This window comes from Pocillopora damicornis, chromosome 10, assembly GCF_964200805.1.
Source record: "Pocillopora damicornis chromosome 10, jaPocDami1.2, whole genome shotgun sequence".
Taxonomy (NCBI): Eukaryota; Metazoa; Cnidaria; class Anthozoa; order Scleractinia; family Pocilloporidae; genus Pocillopora; species Pocillopora damicornis.
The window spans coordinates 8,854,015-8,875,328 of NC_142679.1; the positions used below are offsets into that span (position 1 = coordinate 8,854,015).

At 36.5% G+C, this 21,314-nt stretch overlaps 2 long non-coding RNA genes and 1 pseudogene across 3 annotated transcripts; 2 read left to right on the plus strand and 1 right to left on the minus strand.

Annotated features, from left to right (window-relative positions):
• LOC149038796 (uncharacterized) overlaps window positions 1-21,314 on the plus strand; it is a 43,149-nt pseudogene that overhangs the window by 14,101 nt on the left and 7,734 nt on the right.
• LOC149038799 (uncharacterized) lies at window positions 630-7,291 on the plus strand. The gene is made up of 3 exons (XR_016180512.1): window positions 630-819; window positions 6,320-6,486; window positions 7,181-7,291. It is a non-coding gene; the product is annotated as an uncharacterized LOC149038799 (long non-coding RNA).
• LOC113682209 (uncharacterized) lies at window positions 16,719-19,609 on the minus strand. Of its 2 annotated transcripts, XR_016180509.1 has the most exons (4): window positions 19,385-19,598; window positions 18,904-19,071; window positions 18,565-18,606; window positions 16,719-18,288 (listed from the first exon to the last, which is right to left on the minus strand). It is a non-coding gene; the product is annotated as an uncharacterized LOC113682209 (long non-coding RNA). The 2 variants fall into 2 exon arrangements; XR_003447259.2 differs by lacking the exons at window positions 16,719-18,288; window positions 18,565-18,606 and having other exon boundaries at window positions 18,767-19,071; window positions 19,385-19,609.

The following is a 21,314-nucleotide window of genomic DNA, read 5'->3' on the forward strand; positions in this document are numbered from 1 at the left end:
ATTTTAATTGAGATATATTCCAGTAACATTTTAAAAGCTGAAGCAAATGCATTCAGGGTTAATAATTGGAGAGGTATTAGTCCGCTGAGGAAAAAGCCTAGTCAGTTGGGAAATGTTTTTCAGCCAAAATAAGCTCTAAACTATAGTCTTCAATTCTTTCAGTTATATCCAGCTCACGACCTCAGTCATTCAAGTCTTTTTTACTGCCAAAGTAGCCCATTTCCATTGATCTGAAAGAACAAAACGTGATGACATTTTAATTACATCCTTTCTTTTTGCTATTAGACTTCAAAACACTGATACACCTACATGAAAAGTGATTCAAATAAGGTGAATGGCTCTTCTTTTCAGGAACAATCTCTCTTAAACATGTATAAGTAGACACTCAATGCAATGTGTTATTGAGCCAAAGCGACGCAGTACTTAGGAATGGAACAGTTCTTAATTTTCCGACTTAAGAGTGTGCATGATAATACGAATGAAGTCCATGTTTATGACAATGTAAGATAATAAGTCTGAAAAATATTTTGTAAACGTATTTTCAGACGCCCGCCGACTGCAATAACAGTTTAGTATTTTCAAAATAAGCTTTGTTTTGTCTGTTTAATTCCAGCTGCGCTGACACGTCATCTTGTTTTAATTTACATTCCCCACGCTCCTTGCAAACACTAGGTCATTTCGAGTCTGACAGAATCGTTTCATGCTGAAATGATAGACCTGAGATTTCACCGATTGACATGAAGAAAAGGTTTAAGTATTAGTGGAAGGAAGGACTTTCCATCAATGTGAAGTCATTGGCAAGCGTTAGAGAATCGAAAGGTGATCATGAGTTATTCTTATGGAGAATCAGTTTTTAGTATTTTGAAGTTATAGAACGCTAGGTATTTGCTTTGGTTCTTCTGAATTCTACCTTTTAAAATCATAGGAAAAGTTTTCCGTGAACATTGATCTTGAGCTGTTCCATTAATTCGCGGAATATCTTATCGAAAGAAGGCCAAACTCTAAGTTTATCCTGCATTCTCAAAATTGCACAATTCTATGTACCTTGGGCTTATATTGATGAAAGGTCAAACAAAAAAGGTTCAAAGAAATCCTGCCGCTCATATTTTGGTAGTTATTGAAAGCTTGGCTTTCAGGCTTTGTAAAATTATAGTAATTGCATTTGTCAATGACAAATATTAAAAATGAAGTGCAATGTTTTAAAGGGAACGTTCACTATTCATGTAGCTTTGTATTTTAATTATGTCATCTTGTTCACCACACGAGGTACCTCAAATATCTTTCTAGAAATTACAGAGACTGAATTAGCATCACATTTAATCGTTCTTTGTCGACTCTTCTTTTTCCTCCTAAATTGTCGGTCAAACGGACACACAACTCGAGTTTATTATTTTATTTGAATGACTGGATCATTGTAACAACAGTCCTCACTGCTCATGAAACGGGCATCTGTACATTTCTTCCAAACAGTCAGATTCTGATCATTGTCAGTTGAATTATTGATCTATGGATACACTGTGTTAAGAGAACATTATTGAACGAACAATATTTCGGAGAGAATAAGAAGGGATTGCATTTATTTTGTCTCTGAAAGATCGCTTAACACCTTAGAGCCGACTGCTCAGGAATCATCTGTGCACTGCACAGGGAATTTTAACTCTGCAAAGTAAAAGAGAAAGAGCGAGTCAATTAGAAGAAATTTGAATAAATCACTATCATTAACTAATGTGATGTTTTATATACATACATATATATATATATATATATATATATATATATACATATTAGGGTGAAACCTTCTGATAAGTATAGTAGAAGTGTCCCGTTAGCCAGTTGTGTGCAATGGAAGTAGTGTAACGCAGCGTATTGTGGAAAGATGGACAGGAAAATTTGGCTTCGTGTACTGCATTATAAAGAAACTTTGAACTTAATCAGTTTATGATTGTTTTATGCAAAGAGAGAGCACGAAATAGACTCTGCAGGCGCTGGAATTTCTTGTTATTTTTGGGTGTGCACAGTTGCATGGCTAATTTAGCAATTGAAGCCATGTTTGCTTTCGTAACTGCCACGTAGCGAAAATTATCTACAATTATATGACGCATAATGTAGAAGTGTTCTTCACAAATTCAAGAACAAGTGTTTACAATGTAGTTAGATCAATCCGACAATCAAATTTGAAGTATGGTATGTGCGTTTAACTATGTTTATGTATGATATAAGAGTAGAAGACTGCCTGAAGCCTCTTACCCGTAATCACCGGGGTTCAAATGCTTCAATGAAGGAAGATTAATACCATTACTCTCTTACGCCAACATCGTCGAGTAAATTTAGAACATCACTTTCGAGAAGGAAGATGAGAACGACACGAGTTTTACCTGATATCGAAGAATAGCTATGAGATGTGACACATGACGAATAATAATAAATGTCCAAGCCACGTCGGAAAGAGAAACAATCGTAATCGATCTTCGTTTCTGTTTGTACCATTCGTAGCACCTCAAGAACCTTAGTAATGCTTTCTTAATTTTGTCTTATTTCCCAATTACCCAAAGGCAGATGGGCTACTTAACGATTTATTAATATTTGCAGCATACCTCCACTAAATCTCGCCATGGACTGGATAAATAGTTATAGTTGAAGTTATATTTTTCAGTCGATATTTAGAATGCAGAGGAGCATGTTTTTTAGGCAGATGATATCTTGGAAAAACATGGTTAAACATGGTCAAGAAATGGCCGAATGATACGACTTTTATCTGCTCTAAGTGCGGTGGCCTTTCTGTATACACAAAGCCCCATGACAAATATATTGCATTGCGGTTTTTGCTTTGGAATCAATTGTAGATTTTCAAATCAGCACATCCTTACTAAACACAAGTAAACTTTTTTTAGTCTCTCATTTACAGAATAGCACCCAAATGCTATTATCTTAGAGCTACCTACATGGACAACTGATTATGACAACGAGTCGATTCTATGAACAGTTTTTTTGCATCATCTCATTTTGCTGAGATGTGCTAAGAAGGGGATTGTTTGGGTCTTACAACTCAGTCCTCTTGCAGTTGTAAAGTCAAACAATTTAGAAATATTCAAATGCTGAGCTATCCTCTTGTCTAAATTGCCATCAAATATCATCGATAAAGGAGTAGTGATTTTAGTTCAAATGGGAAAAAAACTCACGACAGATATCAAAGTCCATGCGCGAATAAAATCAAGAATTGATAGCTGTTCTCGTAAGCAGTGTTCTCTGGCATTTAAGCAAATGTGCATTATGCTAAAATCGGGTGCTTCATTTACCCTCGCTTTTATCGTAGTTTTCCGTGGGTAATCGTTCAAATCTTTTCCTCTTCCGAGAGATCTTCCAAGAAGGAAAGCAACAAAGTATTATTTTCCATCCAGTCATTTCCTATCGCTTGAAGTTCAGGTGATCAGAGGTTTAAGCAAAAGCTCTTCAGTGGCTTTTATGGATGTGGGAGATTTTAGACGGAGATAACACACAATGGTTTGATTGTCCTCTCCCCGAAGACAATGGCCACTGATTACAATCTTCAGCCGCATTTTGATTGCAAACTTTCGTTGAAGTTAATTTTAAAATGCTTATTATAATCTACATGTAGTTCAGGGAGTGGAATAGATTAAAATATAATTCTAAGTTGTCGTCTGATTATCATATAATACAGGAATCGTTTGTACTCGCCAGAGCAAAAGTTTCTGAGCACCTACCCAAAAGTAGATTCGCAGATTCCTTCTTTCCAGACCGCCACAGCAGAAATGAAATTGAAGACGGAAATAAGCTTCAAGCTCTTCTACTAGATCTACGCGGCCATCTTCCCTGCGAGGGTGTGCCAAATGTGTGTACAGCCTCCCATGCAGATGATTCCACCCAAGACCGCGCTTCTGATCTTTTCTCCAGTGGCATTCACTTTTCATCACAGATTCCCTCTTTCCAGGCCGTATTTCCTATTTCATGTTTTCCACTTTTTACAGCATAATCAACATATTTTTTTTTTCCAAGGGAACTTTACCAGAGTCATAACTTGCTTGATCATTTGATCTGAGATTGATCATTTTCAAGGTCGGTCCATTGTTCAGTCAATTTCAATTTTACAATGTCTAGAGAGAAGTAAAGATTGGATCGGTCCTTGTTCCCACTTTCACAAGCAACAAAATGTCAGAACATATTAAATGTGTAGTTATGTTTTATCGGAGCAAAAATTCATAGTTTTGACTTGTTTTGTGTTTCATATTTGAAAAGCATACTTTATAAAATGTAGCATAATTTTCAAAACTGAGCATGATTTTAAGCATAATTTATAAAAAAATCGGGAAATGCTAGTACCATGATACGTTACTTTTACTGGCACAATCTATTGGGGCCTGGTTATGCGTAGCCTGATGATTGGGTCCAGTAAAGGTTTCGTTCTTAAGTACAGCAAGCCTTTTATCCCTTGTAAGTTTTACCTGTCGGTGGTAGGGAGGAAGGCGAGGGGGGAGGTGGTGGAAGGGCTCTGCACACTCTTAAAGTGAGCCACTAAATGAAGCATAATGCAAAATCAGGAGCATGGTTTTAAGCATAATAAGGAGGCGCCACCGACACCCTTGTGCTGGTGGCGCGTAGATGGCAAATTTAATCTCAGGGTGACAGTGGGGGATAAAAGAATTCGTTTCTTTCATTACATTAAGCGATTGCCGGCTACAAGAAAAACGAAGTTCATTAAAAAAGTATAACAAGATGGCGGACGAAATTCTCTTGCTAGAGAGGAATTATTCTTGACACCACTCTCCGCTTTATTTTTACTTTTCACACTAAAGCTCAATCACCGTTTAGCATCCTGGTTTAATTTTCATAAAATTATCAGTATAACACTTATTATCCACCAAGCATTGACAAGTTCTGCTTTAGTTTTTACTACTCAACATTACATTCCCCAGTTATCCAACATAATCAATGAAGAGGCAAAACATTTACCTTGGGGACATGAAATCTCTCACCGTCTGGGTAGGACAGTCAGGGTGAACAAAAGTCAATATACATTAAGCCGGAACCCAACTTCTGTACAGCAAATAGCATTGTCAAAATTTGAATAAGAATCCATCGAGTACGCTGATGCGTTATGTTAGATTCAATATCCAAGTTTTCGTTCGCTTAAATTTGTTACTCCTTTGTTTGGAATTTTAAGAAGTTTCGGAGTTTTTATTTCAGCCAAATGTTGTGGTTAATTCACACGGGGGTTTAGACTCTAGCCTCTTTTTTCTTAGATGGATTTTTTTACAGCCGGGATGATGATGGCAGTCTTGCTCATCCAAGTTATCGGGGTCATACACATGGAAAACTTGTGTGGAAATTGACACCTACGAAAAGTTTGAAACAAAAATTTTCTTTCAATGTCAATAAAAAATCCAGTACGCGAGAACCAAATGAGCCAATCACGTCAAAGAACTCTAACATTTACGTTGAAAACTGACGGGAACATTTTCTCGTTTTTTTGTTGTTTGTTTCACGAAGTTGTTACACCCTCCCACTAACGCAGCACCACGGTTTCTGCAAAAACGTACCCCCTTTATTAATATGACTTCCAGATAGATTACCCACTGGCTTATTCCGAGAATCCAAATCAATGCAGTGCGAATAGGGAAATTTTTATTTGAGTGTCGAATGTGATGCCATATTACCTTGGCTTTCCTTCACTACACTATGTGCTTGTTCCGGAAAACGTGCGCCACTTTTTAAACCAGTCAGAATCAAAACTTAAACCAATCGCGTAAGGAAGAATTCCACCTTCCGAGCGTTCTATCCAGATTTAGATCACCGATAAGTATGAACGTGTGACACTTAAGTGACGCCCACATACAGATATCGTTTAATTCCTCCTCTACTCGTTCTAAGTAATGTAAAACTTGCTGACAGCCGCATTTCCTTAGGCGGGAGGGGGGCTGTACAATTCCACTAGAGTGATGTATTTGCTGCAAGCTTTTTGTATGCTTAGGTGACCTTTATTGAGCTCCTTTGAGGGCAGGTTGGAGTCCAAGTGTCCTATAAGTCCCCCATCTCCTTTCTTTCGACCTCTGCGGGGTGATACAATGTGTAGCCTGAAAGGGCAAATTGGCCTTTGGGATACGAATTGTCGATTTTAGTTTCTGAGATGAAAATGATGTGGGATTTCATCTCATTGTTCAAACGTTTCAGCTCATCACATTTGTTTTGTAAATTGTTTATATTAAAATAGGTGATGAAGATCTGATTCGATTATTTTTCCCTTTCTTGGAGAAAGAGACTGTATTCCCGAGAAGGGTCATTAATTAAGTTTTTGTTCTCTTAGGACGGAGCAAAAGCATATTATCAGGGTCATTAGCATCTGATGTCAAGAGTGTATAACTTAAATAATCCTTTTCCGCAGTTTCTCCTTCCTCGTTGAAGAAGGAGTCACTGAGTGGCGGCAAAAACATATACTGGACATGTCAAGTCGATGGTTGGTCGATGTAGGAGGTATAATACTTGAAATAAGATAAAATAGTATTATCAACTGAGTTAATAATTGGCCACTATAAAGAGTTTAAAATCTGACGTTCCGAGCGCTAGCCTTTCCTCAGAGCGAATGGGGAAATTATGGGTTGTGTGTGTACTTATATGCAGAAAATGGAGCCACGCAATTGGTAGGAGCATGGTGAAGAGAAAGATAAGAATAAGTTAGTTGTATAACTAACTGTGTGTTTGAGAGTTTTGCGACTTTCCGAACTGCCGAGACGTGGGGAAATTTGAAATTAGCGGGCTGTGCAGTGAACTACGACCCGCTAAACTGACCAAACATAGTTCACGTACCAGATTAGAACTATGATAATGTAGTAGTACCATGAAAATGTTTTTCAATAAAAGAGCTATTATGATGAGTACAGACTACCTTAATATGGGGCAAGTAAAGCCTAGACTTGAAGCCTTGAATGTAAAGACCGAATACGTTGTTTTTGGCACTCAACGACGAATCGCTTCGGCTACCTTGTCAAACGGGCCATTTAGCTTATTCCTCCGGGAGAATCCGATAAATCAAGCACAACATTACATACCTTGGTGTGATAATAGATGCAAATCTTAATTTTGGAATTCTATAGATCCCAAAATTTTTAATTACTTTTAAAGTTGGTGACTGTATTTAGGCTTTTTTTCAGTTTTTTTTTTTTTGCAGGGCCCTTATAGCAGCATAGCATAGCAGCATTTTATGCTGAAGAGGTCACCCTGGTTAAAAAACACGTATTATTATTATGATTATTATTGAAATAAAACACATCTTTCTTGCATTATCATTCGCAATGACTTATGGAATGTGTTCAGTAGCAACAAGTGGCATAACGTTCATACGATTGAAGGGAAACTAAAGATTTTAAAACGTTACTTGGTCGAACCCTAATTTGATTTAACGATGTGTGTACTAGCAACAAAGTGCAATTCTTGTACTAACAAGTTTATCATTCAAGGCTGATAAGTATGACGCCGAATGATGCAACCTGTGTTTGGAGTGAGCGTTATCTACCCTGCAATCATAATCCGAAGGTATCGTTTGCCCAAATTCGGTCGAAATAAAAGTTACCGTCAGGTAAGCAGAGTTGTCAATCCTTATATAGGTCATCGATTCTGCCAACCGAATTAAGTTTCTTCACCGGAATTTTTAACCGGCGAACAGAGTTACGTCCAGATTAGTCTACTATTAAAAAATAATACAGTATATACTTCATACGAAATGATATTATGTATTAAGAGCTGGTTGTTTCCGCTCAGAGTCTCACTACATATACAAGTATGAAGTATTAAGACAGAAACTGGAAATAGACTCTCAAAGATCATAACATTTTTTTTTTATTTATTTATTTATTTATTTTTTTTTTTTTAAATTACAAACACAATGCTTACAATACAATATGAAACACCACTTACACTAATTACAATGCTTATTTACATTACTCTACTTACCGTCCCTAATAATTACACTACTTACAGTCACTAATAATTACACTACTTACAGTATCCAGCTCTATTAACAACACAATCTACTAATTATGCCATTACATACAAAAAGTACTATTTTCTTTTAACATTGCACAGTGACACATACCGGCGATGGCGACGCCCAGTTAATTCTCTAACAAAAATAAACTACAATAAACTAATAAACAAGGAAGAATATGAGATCTAAGTTTATGCATTGGTCTTCCATTCTTTTCCTTAAAAAAAGGGCAAACACAAAATTATATGAGAAATTCCCATCTAATTTGAAAATCGCGAAGCTTTCTGTTTCTTATAGCAATTATTTTTTCAACTTGTTTTTTTTAACTTCAACCTTGTGCAAAAACAATCTAAATATTGGAGAGGCGTTATTTTTTCTACATTCCCAAATAGTCAATTTCCCTAAAATTATCAAATAATTTAACAGATCATTCCTCTGAAGTAAGCCAACCATAATATCTTTTAGAGACAAAATTAAATATTCGCCACTAAGATCAAACCACCAGACTGTAAATACGTTCCAAAAATCTTGCACAAAGGAGCAGTTAAAGAAGAGGTGGTACAGATCTTCCGTATAGGTTCCACAAAAAGAACACTTGTCCGAATCACTTAACCCTATTTTGAACAATTTATCGTTTGTAAACAAAATGAAATTCAATACTCTGTATTGAAACGACCAAACATACGTTTCGCTCGCAACAAGATAAGGAATAGAGAAAACTTCCTGCGCATTTGAAAGCTCAAAATCCGCTGTCAACTTTTTAAAGCCATTCGGGATTCTCGCTTTACTTGTTATCATCGTAGAATAAAACTGTTTACACTTTGCAGTATATGCATTAAAAGATTTAGACTTATAATCAAAATTCATAGGATCGAGATTACCCGCTGTGGGGATGGGGCAGGAGCTTTTTGATTTCATATTAATAATAGAAGATCTCAAGGCTGTCCAAGTCAGGAAATTAGTGTTAAGTCCTTTTTGCTTAAAGAATTCATAAGAACGCACATTATCAACATCGAACTGTAAATCATTCAAATAAGTTATGCCCTTGTCAAAGTATGTTTTATAAAAAACAGGTTTATTATTAATTCGTATATCCTTATTATTCCAAATTACATTTTGAGAATAATTCACATCAGAAAAGGAGCATCTAAAATCCGCCCACCATCTTAGAAGCTGTAAGTAAAACTTACTAAGACTTAAGTCAAGATCATTTACATCATAGTTACATCTAAAAAGAAAACATCCTCCGTATTTTTTTAAGTTGTATTTGAGATAAGAAATCCAGGGCCCTTCCTTCTCATTTATGAGACGCGGAATCCAGGACAATCTTAATGCTTTAATATGTAGCTCAAGGTCTGTGAGATTCAGTCCACCATTCTCTAAAGTATTTATCACAGAAAGCCTTGTGACTTTATCAGGGCCTTTCCACAAAAATTTGTAGATCATTTTCTCCATCTGTTTAATAATTTCGGGTGGGGTTTCTATTATTGAGGAAACATATAATAATTTTGGGATAAGGAAAGATTTAATTATTGTTACTTTGCCAAATAGGGAGAGACCTCTGAGTTTCCATAAATTAATCATTTTTTGAACTTCATTTAATCTATCCTGGAAATTTTGTTTTATAACTTGTTCTTGATCACAGGAGAAGTGAATACCTAGGGTCTTAACACCTGTACACCACTCAAGGTCCAGAGGTGTTTCTAAAGAATTTTTGTTTTTTCCAACCCACATAGCTTTGGTTTTAGAAAGGTTCATTTTTAAGCCAGAACATTTTTCGAAGTCATTAAGGATTTGTATTACTTTTTCGACTGATGAAATATTTGCTAGAGTAGCTGTCATGTCGTCGGCGTACAACAGAGACCTAGTTTCATCTTCCCCGATTTTTATGCCTTCAATATTCTCATTTGTTCTTATAGATATCGCCATAATTTCAATGGCAATTAAAAATAAATAAGGCGACAGAGGGTCTAACATTTGATACGATCGTTCTCTATTCAAAATGGTGGTCTCTCTAAAAACATATCTTTCTTTAATTTTCCTACATAAAAGCAAATCTTAGTTGTTTTGCCGGTCAAGTTTACAAGTTTTTAAACTACCACTAAAAAGTTTCACGAAATCGGTCAGCCAATAATAATTGTAGGAAACGTCTGCGTTTGCAGCTTATTTAGTTTGTTTCTTTCAATGCTGCCTAAACATAGGATTCTTGAGCTCCTTCTATTAATCAAAATTTGCAAATAAGCTCAATTTATTTTACAGGCAAACCATCTGAATACATTTATTCGTAATAAATCACTTTTCTATTTAAGTACCATAGAAGAAACAAGACTAGATTTTGTATGAGTGATGCAATTGCGATCCAGTATCAAGGAAGCAAAAGAACTGTATTGAAGAAAACTGCAAATTTTACCTATAGAAAATTCTGCAAAAGAAATATGTTACCTTAACAGGACAAACGAACATAATTGAACATTCACAAAACATCTCTAAATTAGGTGCCTTTCCAGAGATGGTTGGTGAAGGTATTCCACAAATAAGCCTTACATTTCGTGAAATCACAGTTCGCTACAAATAAGGTTTTATCGAGCACCAACTGTATTTGGTAAGAAGTTGTTTGGAAAGCGTGCGACAGCTTTAGGTTGTTAAAATTTCTGACGAGCTCTGACAACCGAAGGGTTGCTTAACGGTTTAGCTTTAAGTTGATCGAAAAATTTCAGCTTAAGATTTCAATCTTAAAAAACATTATGAGGAGACCAAGTATTCAATCAACTTTGTCGTAAAACTTTCAACTCTGTCCCGAGATCTGTAGTCCCATAGGCGATCATTTGCACTGTGCCGTTAGATATTTACTTCATTCAACCTCCTGGCAAAGTTTCTGTGTTTATTAAAGGCTAGCATGACAAAATATATTTTATCTTAACAGAACTTACTTATTTACAAAATCCCTCTTCTTTTTCGTGTTTGAGATGACTAAAAAGTAGACTCTACCAGATCCGAAGGTTGATAAAATCTCACTTCGATCGACTAAACAATTCGTTGAGAAAAATGTTCAAATTTTTCTTCAATAAGATATTTCTATGAACCATACGAAGACATCCATGAACTATATACATGGCCATCTGGAGTTACAACTCTGCAATAAATAATAGATGGGTAAATGGTATAGCTGAAATTGAATAAAATACTGAATTAAAATCTAAAAGCTAAATTAAAAAAAGATACTGTTAAAATTTCAACAAGTGCGAATCAAAATACAAGCGTATCGGGTAAAGTGCAATTCTTGTTTCTTGCCAACAAAAAATAAATTTTGGCTAACAGTGTCCTTAAGATTATGTTCATATAGAAACATTTTATACTTCAATAAATTTATTTGGATTTTTTACATAATGAGTTGCTTGATGAACGCATTTTTCTTATTCGATTTTGATAATACTCTTGTATTAATCCAAGTAAGGCTTCCTTGGATAAGCGTACCATTTTGTTTACAATACCTTAAAAAGTAATCGTCCCCCATAATGGTGACATTAACTCAATTTTTCAATGCTATCATATACTGTACTGACCTTTCATTTCCAAAGCCTCATACCACCAAACATCACGAGATTCTCCTGTGCATTCGACAGGGAATTGCAAGTCCCGATCTGGAGGTAAAGTATATTCAGTTTTAATTATTATGTAATGTTTCAAATAGTGAAGAAACTGCCTTTAAAACCACTTTTCGGCTTTTAAATGATTGGCAAGAAAAATTTCACAAATTGGGACAATTTTGAGATTTCACCGAAGCAAATTGAAGAAAATCAAAGGCAAAGCCAGATTATCACTGGCGAGCGCCTCCCACTCGTGGAGCCTTGGCTTGATAGCTAAAATCATTTTGATATCATTTACTACAGCAAACGATGGTCCAAATCTTGCTCATTGCCCTTTTCGTGGCTTTTATTGACCTAGAAAAGCGGAAACATAAAAATTATATAGAAAAACAGTACGCTGGCGCGCGTGCAACATTGATCAAAGACCCTATGGAGCCTCCTTAAGGTGATTCCTTAGTATTGCACTGCACATCCTGTGCTGGAGATACCATGACCTTTAGCTTTTGAACGAGTAAGGTGTCCTTTATATTTATTTTATTCTTTTATTTATTTATTTATTTATTTTTTTTTAAAATAATTTTGGTGTACACGTTATCAACCAATCAGAACGTTCGTAATATAGAAATACGGACATGTAATTATAGCAGCCGCTATTCAGGCATGACCGCTTGAACAATGGCTGGACCTTTTATAAACTTCAATTGTGTTTTCGGTTTCAATATCATTTTAAGTTATTCCTGTGGTTTCTTTCGGTGCCATGATGAAAGTAGATACTTTTGAATATTCTGTTCTAACTGTTTAGGGATTTAGAGAGAAGTTTGCGAATATTAGCTTTTATTCAAACCGGCAGTGCATCTGAGTGAATCTAGTCTATGAAATGAAGTCATCAGATCTTCAGCGAGAACTCGAATGAAAGGGACGGCCAGGTGAGTATATTTCATACAGCTGCCTTCTTTCAGATAATTTGTAAGTTTAGTTTGCTGATGGCAAGGCAAGTTTGTTTCCTTAGGCTTTCTGAAATTGTTCACTCAATCGGTACATACTCATATTATCTTTTTCTTTGATTTTATTGTTACAACTATCACATTAACTCACCCTGTTGCGAATGATTTTGAAATGTCTTTGAACACAGATGCATAAATGATTTCGACTTTCGAATAGTTTCGGTAGCGATTCTGTTCTTATACGTATATGGTAATGAATAAAGGGAAAGTCCAACTGGTCCAACGGTAGTGTAAGAAGAAATATATGTACAGTAAACTTTTGCGTGTTTGACCCAGTGCGGAATGCAGTCTGAGAAACCGTTTCGAGTACAACTGGTTTTGAATTTGCTATGGTTATGCCCTCGCATGAGCGACTGCGGATTTTAATTCTAAACATTCCTGCGCCATGAAACTTAAATCATGTAGAGAGTGAAAGAATATCAAACGCCGATAAAATTTTGAACGGTCTGTGTACGACACAACCATAAAAGATGAAGAGATTGCCAAGATGTATGTTCGTTGTTAACAACAACAGCTCAAGTTAAATTTTCTCTTGAAAGTTAATTAGTCAGGCTAAAACAAGACTTCCAGTCCTTCTTTTTAAATAATGGCAACATTCACATTTAAAATAAGTTATGACTGAAAGTGTTTTTTTTTTTTATTTTTTTGAAACTTGGTAATAACAGTCCTGGGTTTATAGCCGAACTTTCGTTTGGGAAATCAGCAGATGCAGAGAAATTTCGAGGAATGTAGCGACGGTCATTTATGGTTAGAACGTTGTATTGCTTATAGCATGCAGCTGGGCAGCCTGCTTTGCCAAATATATCAGTGTAAATTGCGTATATATTTCAACAAAGTAAAGCATATCGTAAACTAATCTTAATTTAATTTTACAGGGAACATACGCACCCTCTCCGAAAAGCTCGAATTAGCAAGATACTCGAGTGGCCTGCGCAAGATGAGCCCGAAAGCAAACATCGAATGCTAAGAAATCCCTTGCCGTTCATACACATCTATATTTATGGAATATTTCCAACGCGTTAAATGGTCTTAGAAGGGAAAAGTATACATGCGGTGCATGCAAACTTTCATGCTTGGTTTTCAACGGCCGCCATCTTTGCTTCGTCATTAAACGTATTTTTGTCAGATGTAAATTGTAGAGCTGTTGTTCACTTAGAAACTTTCAGTCTCTCTTGACAACTCCTTAAATTACAACCTCGAACTTGGAAAAATAAATCATCCAAATCAAGTTGTATAAATGTTAGTATTTTGATCGGAATGAGGAGAGAAAGGTTTCGTTATCTCTTTCTCTCTCTCCCTTAGTTTCAATTTTCTACCGAACTCGTTTCGCCAAGCTTGAGCTGGAATGATTTGAGCATGTATCTCTAACAAAGACTGCTTTCTTTCTTTGTGATAATCTGGAGAAAGGGTTCTCCTGCTGTACAATATTATTACAACATGTGTGATGCTGGCTTCGATTGCGTGCAAAAGCAAACATGGTGAAGGATGTACTTTTTATTTGCGAACTTGAAATCATATCAAGGCTGACAAAATACAACTACACTTTTGAGTCAACTCTTGTCTGAAAATCTGCCTAGGAATCCTTTTTATTCTAATTTTTCAATATTTCTTTCTGGATATGACAGATTTTGAAAGATATCCCAGCATATTTTAACCCACCATATGTAAACCAAATTCAAAGGGTATAAGTTTTAAATAATTATTTGTACCATGAAGACAAATCTTAGAAGCATATAACACAATTTCTCACTCTCTCTCTTTTATGAAGCTTCTTTTAAGGTATAATTGAGACTGTTTTGTTTAAGTTACCTTGAGGGTCCACATGAAATCGCTGCTTGAATTGATGTAATTTATAAAAACACTTCAAGAACACACACCAGAGAAGCCACAACAATCCAACTAAACCTCTCCCCAGGATGTGACCGATAGCCATAACCACTCGCTGAATGAGACTTTTGTTTTCCTTTTTCAAGCCTGTTTTGAGTGCGCGATGTGAATCAAAGCAAAAATGCTTAGTTTGCATATCACGATAAGGTTGTGTCTTAAGAAGCTTCTAAACGAGACAGGCGAAAAGGCAACGCCTTTCATTTTCATGGCAAATCTTGAGTGGCATCCAATTGACCTCAGACGTGATTTTTGATTCGCCATATGGTGTGCCAAATTTGCATGCGTTCTGCTTAAAATAAATCACGTTTGCAACTTGCAGCACTTTAAGTGGTATGCCTCCGTCTTTTAAAAATATCTACATGCTTTATTTTAGGCTATTTTCGCAGAATTATTATTTTCATAAAGCGTTTTCTAGATGCGTCTCACATTTCTATGCATATAGTTGGTTTTATGTCTGCATGCCATCAGATGCATGGTGGCATAAGCGGTATGCCTCTTTGTTTAGCCTACGTGTAGCCGTACCCTCCTTCCCAAGGTGAAATGGAAGCGTTCTGCTCAAAATAAATCAGGTTTACAACTTGCAACAATTTAAGCGGTATGCCTCCTTTTATAGCCTACGTGTAACCGTACACTGTAAAATTAAAAGACTTGATTTGGCCCCAAAAATGGGGCCAAAACGAGTGAGTCCAGTTTGGTACTCGCTTAGGGTCAATTCGGCCCCATTGAAATGTTTTTGGCACCAATTTTGGGGCTGAATCGATCCCGTTGTAGGGGCCAAATTGGACCACGTGAAGGGTGAATTTGAAAATACAGGGGCTACTTTGAAATTTATAGGGGCCAAAACAGCCCTCAAAATTTCAGCCCTCTACAAATGGCCCCTTTAAAAAGAGTCAATTCAGCTCCAATGTGGGCCACTTCAAAAGTAGAGGGCTCTTTCCTCTCCATACTGATTTTCCCCCTTACAGTCAAATAATGAAAATACACCATATACTTTATCTTTCAAACACTCACTTCTTAGGGTCTAGATATTGTTTATGTAAAAACCTTTTACACTACTTGATTTTACAGTTATTAAGAATCTTAATTGTGGTATAAAACAGACAAACTTTGAAACATCATGTGAAAGAATAGAACATACATACATATTTGACATTAATTCAACCATTTTCTAAAATAGATCTCTTCCCTAAATCAGTATACTTCTTAACAGTGCAAGCATTGCAAGAAATTACACCCAAGAGACACTTGTGAGTAAAGCTTCCCTTTTCAATGACTTAGCACATGTGGTAATGTAAAACAGCTTATAATCACAACTGATTTAAAGTACAGAAAATTATCAAAATAAGACAGAGGCAACAAATGGTCCAGTTCCTGCACAAGAATATAGATCTTGTTTGATTTGTGCATATGAAAAACAAAGAGCCTTATGGCAGCATAGAGTATTCTTCCAGTGGATGTGAGAACACATGCACTCATATTGCTACTTTAGATATTATCAAAATATAAACTGTCAGCAAGTACTACCTCAGGCATTTGCCAAGTCATTGAAAACAGAGGAAACAGTGACAAGAGTCTGCCTGTGCCCAATTTCAAGCAATGCTTGCTCTAAAAAAAGTCAAAATTGCCTTTGACCAATTGTAAGAAAAATTGAAAATATAAATGAGCCAAGTAACCCAATGAGAACATCAGGAATCTTTTCTTGTGAGAAGTGACAAATTACACTTCCCTCTGTTACTATATTCAGGAGATTGATGTATTGAAGATCTCCAGCAATTAAAATTTGTGCTGGACATAATCTCTGATTGCTGAATCAACATCAGCTACTCTATGCAATAAAAACAAGTTTTACAACCACATTAAAATCAAGCCAAAGCGCAAAAAATTCCTGTAGCCAGTAAAAAAGAAAGAATATATATATACACATAAGTTAAATAATTAATGAGGACGCATCAATACTCTGTGACTGAGTTTCGTGCCTAGGCGCTCGTCCGACAGAAAAGTTCTGTCGGACAAGCGCTTAGACGCGAAATTCAGAGTCACAGAGAATCGATGCGTCCTCTTTAATTCTTTAACTTATGTATACTTAGCTCTGCTACCACATCATCGAGCACTTTATGCCAAGGTAGACTCTACCCCCACATTTATATATAATTATATATATATATATATATATATATATATATATATATATATATATATATATATATATATATATATATATATATGTATATCATCCGTTTAAAAAAAAAAAGCTATCCGTTTAAATTTCCACGGAAAGCTTTGGACTGTTTGCCTATCATTCTGATACGGGTAGTTCGAAGTATCAATCTTACGTTCGCTCGATACTCGCAGGTTCTTGAAATACAGAAAGACCGTAACTTACTTTGGTTTTATCTTTTGCGTGATCATAGTAAGCGAGTTTCCGTCGCATCCTTTGACAAACAAATTAAGTTGAAATATCCGTTTGTAAAAACCAAGAGCATCGACAGCCAATTGCAATAAAGCCATTCATTTGACCATGACCCTGCCATCGACTTTGATCGATCAGAACAGTGCGCCTGATCTTGATTACAGATTTAGTGAAATCGAGATAACCCTCTCTTGGTTCCCGTCTCATAGTTTTAAATTGTTCCTAATTGATGGACTGCTAAATCGGCTACTCTCTTTCTGTTTATATCATCTTGATTCATCTTTCTTGGTTTTATTGACAATCATTTTAACGGCCCCGCTCGGTGCGTGACACCGATTCGACCTTTTATTTGCAATGGAACTTCATTGCGTTAGTTGACCTTGAAACGTTTCGGCTTTAGACAAGGTGGTGGCATTGCATATGCATATTTGTTTCGCGAAACTTCCGAACAGGAAAAAATGAAGTTCATTTTCAATAATAATAAGAATAAACAAAGGAGAAGATTATGAGTTTCTCGCGGTAGCCGTTCAGGATATTCGGCAGCGAAACTATTCTCAGTAAATTGCGCTTATTTCATGAATGTCACACGAAAGCGGCAGTACTTAACCCAGAAATAAAATGCGCAAGTATATGCTAGCTATTATTTTTCAAATTATCATGCTCAATGTTTTCGCTTTGAAGGAAAATTATCCGTTGTCACTCCGAAAGTTTTTCCGCAGAAGATCTCGCCGGCTCAATCACAGCCGTTAAACATCAATTTTTAGCTCATCGTTTGTCGATTTTGGTCAACCGTTTCTCGGTTTAAGCTATCCGTTTTTGGACTTTGGTCAACTGTTTAACGTTTCGGGCTGACCGTTTTTATTTTTGGTCAACCGTTTAACAGTGTGAGCTATCCGTTTTTGAACTTTGGTCAACCGTTTAACGTTTCGTGCTATCCGTTTTTATTTTTGGTCAACCGTTTGAAGGCCTAAGCTATCCGTTTTTGGACTTTGGTCAACCGTTTAAATTTTTTGCGGTTATGGCATCCCTTTAAACGCTCGAGTTAGCCGTTTACTATCCGTTTACATCCGTTTTTCGAGACCGTTTAACGGAAAAGCGTTAGTGTTCGTTTTCCCATGGAGGGTCACATATATATGTTTTTCTAAAAACCATAAACTAAAACACCAGAAATGGAAATTCAGCACCACAAAATTCTCTCTCTTCACTGCAAGCAGAAGAGGTGAAGCAATAGATTTTTAAACCAAACCAATCCATTCAGTTTCCAAGTCAACTTAGTCTAGTATCCTGCTTGCCATACAAGGATACTCTGCAATAATTTTTTTTTGCAATCCACTGCTGCTCAGAGTACTTTAGGCTGCTGATGAGATATCCCTTCTGGATATCCAACTCTACTGAGGCAGAGAACTGTACAAAAAAACAAACAAATGAGCAAATTAATTTGTTGTTGGAGAACAGTAAATTTTTGCAACTACAAAGTTGCAAAATATTTGTAAGCAAACTGTGCATAAGAAGTAAAAACACAATAATGGTGGTCATCAATGACGTATTTTCACCGAACTGTATATGTACTTATTAAGAAAAGAAATCATAGCTCTATACACTTCAGTTTTAGTTCAGTATTCATGAATAAATAAGGATTGCTTGTAGACTTAAAAAACAAAACAAAGAAAAGTTTCTTACCCTCGATGGTAGTTGGAATTTTGAAAGCCATCCAGGAGGAACCTGTAGGTAAATTTTTTTTTTTCAAAAAAATTAAACTGTCTGATAACATCCTATCAATTCACTAATTAAACATTGGGTTTACTTCTTTTTATGCATGGTGCAAGTGAATACATATCTAATATATTTCAATAAAAATAAAGCAAATCTCGTAATTTTTGTCAGGTGCAATCCCCGAGATTTCTCATCTTTAACTGACCAACTGGCACCTTGTGTGTTTTCCTTTGGGATATAATCGAAAGAAAGTAATCGATAATGTACTCTTCACCATCCTGCTAAGTTTAATATACAAGAACTTACTTAGACAGTACTCAGTTCTGTCGCCTCGTCCGTAAAACAGAGATCCTTGGGCGATTTACCCTTTTCTTTCGGTGCCAATGTCACCTCTAACTTTTCATAATCGCTGATGTTATCTGAATCATCAATCGACGTTTGAACCGTCTTACTCGAAGGACTTGATTCTGCACGCTGAAAGAGAGAGAGCCAAAAAAATCAGCTTAAGTGGATGCAAACAAAGACATAGACATAAAAATATCAGTTCATCTTTTCAAGAAAAAGATTAAGAATTCAGAGTGAGAGATCCTAAAATCAGAGAATCTTGAAATAAGTTAAATCCATCTTGTGCAAATGCAGTATTCGAACTGTAACCGTCTCTATCTCTCGTCCCCAAAATTTGATCAAGTGACTTTAGTTGTGAGACCGCTGGGACTCAACAAGACTCGGGAGAAGAGGCGAACCATTCATGCGTCAAATTCTCTGGTGGGAAAATTAATTATCGTACCGACGAAGAACTCGTGTCATCTCTAGGTTCAGCGTTCATTGCAATCAACTTCTTGAGCTTTAGACGCTCTTTTATAATAGGGATGTAGTGCCTTGGTAAGTCTGCATCTTGGGCGATTGCAAGGAGATCTTGGCTATCGCAACCGTCTTTTTCTGCAAGATAAGATGCGAACAAAGATCAATGGAGCGGTCAAGTTTGTGAATGTAAAGTTGCAGTAAAATACGTTGTTAAGAAATTTCTTCTGCCTACCTTTCCTTTCTTAAGTCTCATTCCATGCGACTGTAGCCAAGAAACAGCCTCTTCACTGATGAATTCGCTGCTATAATTCATTATTGTTTCCGACGCACGTGGTCTAGGTTCGACTTATGCGATCACAGGCGGCCCACGCTCACGTCTCGAGAAAAAGCCAACGATTAATTCGTTGTGTGACTCGGTGTTCAGTTATGAGAGGAACCGTTGAAAATTTGAACACGTTTTAATGAATAGTGTGGGAAACGAAATATGGTCGAAAAAAGAAAATTATTTTTATATTCTTTTTTTTTCAAAAATTGCACCTCGTTGGGGCCAAATTGTTCAATCCTACTTGGCTCTTGGAAGGGCCAAATTGAGAAAAAGTTCCAAAGTAGAATTCATAGGGGCCAATTCAGATTTTGGAGGGGTCGAAATGATATCTGTCCCACCCGTTTGGCTTTTGGGGTCAATTTGGCTCTTTTCATTTTACAGTGTACCCCCCTCCCAGGGTAAGATGTAAGCGAGAAAAAGTCAGCGAAAACTTATCGTGTTATGACGTCACTCTTTTTTCAGACAACAGCGATCTACGAGGTGGTTTTCAGACAAATTTTGTGAGACTTTTGGGATAGAAACATTTTAAGAAGAACAACAGAAAACCATATATATCTGTTTTTCGAAGGTAACGATGTCTCCGTTTCGTTACCAACTGGCTGTGGAAAATCTTTAATATATTAAGCAGCACCAGTAATCAATCGGTTTTCTAGAAGAAACCGGTCTCAACTTCAGCCGCACAAACTCCACCACATCCCTCCCCTCCCTCAATCTCTAACCCTTCAACTAATTTCATCCTACGCACGAGGAACTTTTGTTCTCGAGACTCTCATGACTTGCAGCTGAAACGGAAAAAGATATTGTGCTTTGTAATCATAACAAAAGAATTCTAATTAAAATTCCATTCTTCACTCTCATTTTAAATGTGTTATGCGAATGTCGGCGTCGTCATTGGAAAACAACGAACTACCTAGCGTTTTTCCTCTTTAACTCAAGTTGGATGCCACTATTTTGAACTTTCAACATTGAATATTTTGACGGGATTAAGACAACGGTAAGCTGAAACTTACTTGCGGGCAGGTTCTCGTAAAATCAAGTCGTGGGAGGAGACCAAATCACCAGCAGGCGTTAAGGACAGTGTTCCTTGAATAAGTTGTACTATAATTTTGGTTGATGGTAAGACATTTTGATATAAAACTGGGCAGTTTGACTTGTGATGAATTGCGATGTTTGGTGAACTTGAAACCTAAAGCACGAGTCTCTGAAACAGTTAAGTAATAATTTAAGATCTGAAACGTCTTGAGACATTTTAGGAATGAGAGAGAGGGCTAGAAGGCTTTCTGGCCGAAGCTCTTATAAACAATTTGAATTCCAACCGAATCAATCACTATGTAGACATTTTTGACGAGTGCCGGACGTTCTACATGCGTGACTGTAGAGAAATATCCGGTCCTACTGTCACTGAAAATGTAAATATTTCAATGATCGTAAGATGTTCAGGAGTTAATTGATCGGAGCTCTGAAGTGCAATTTAACCGTTTCTGAATGAGAAGGAAAAGCCCTAACGCATTTTAAAGTTCTTACAGCTTGAATTCCAACGGAATCGATCGCTCAGTCTGTAGGCAGCCCTGATCTGCTGACAAATGTG